Source organism: Palaemon carinicauda, chromosome 11 (assembly GCF_036898095.1).
Source record: "Palaemon carinicauda isolate YSFRI2023 chromosome 11, ASM3689809v2, whole genome shotgun sequence".
NCBI classification, from domain to species: Eukaryota; Metazoa; Arthropoda; class Malacostraca; order Decapoda; family Palaemonidae; genus Palaemon; species Palaemon carinicauda.
In genome coordinates, this window is record NC_090735.1 from 3352469 (window position 1) to 3353477 (window position 1009).

Sequence of the window (1009 nt, forward strand, 5' to 3'; positions counted from 1 at the left end):
TAACGAATATTTGGGTGATTTTTTAAAAATTACGTAATACATAAGTAAAAAGAAATAACTATGAAAATCTATATGCAGGAAATGGAATAAAAATGACCCTAGAATTTTTGGAAAAATTAATATCTTTCAGGGACTTTATTAAGACCACTTCGTTCCCCAAAGTATTTTCTTTTCAGTTACTTAACGAATATTTGGGTGATTTTTTTTAAAAATTACATAATACATAAGTAAAAAGAAATAACTATGAAAATCTATATACAGGGGATGGAAAAAAAAAATGACCCTAGAATTTTTGGAAAAATTAATATCTTTCAGGGACTTTATTAAGACCACTTCGTTCCCCAAAGGATTTTCTTTTCAGTTACTTAACGAATATTTGGGTGATTTTTTTTTTAAATTACATAATACATAAGTAAAAAGAAATAACTATGAAAATCTATATGCAGGAAATGGAATAAAAATGACCATAGAATTTTTGGAAAAATTAATATCTTTCAGGGACTTTATTAAGACCACTTCGTTCCCCAAAGTATTTTTTAGTAAGTTACTTAACAAATATTTGAGTGATTTTTTAAAAAAAATTACATAAGTAAAAAGAAATAACTATGAAAATCTATATGCAGGAAATGGAATAAAAATGACCCTAGAATTTTTGGAAAAATAAATATCTTTCAGGGACTTTACTATTATTTTATGTAAATTCATAATTTTACAAACATATTCACATATGGAATATTGATGATCGGATGGATACTCGTAGGGCAGTTAATGATTTTGCTCATAGAATCTTATTAAATTACACTGGAATTTTCTAACGCAAAAATCCCGTGTTTTTCAGCATTTTTACTTTTTATGGCGAAATAGACAATTGGTTAATAAAATTATCAAATACTTTATTGTTGTCGATACATGAAAAACTGTCCTATACAGTGTAAAAGAAGTATATTTTGCCATGGCGAATGTACTGTATACAAAATTCTCTCTCTCTCTCTCTCTCTCTCTCTCTCTC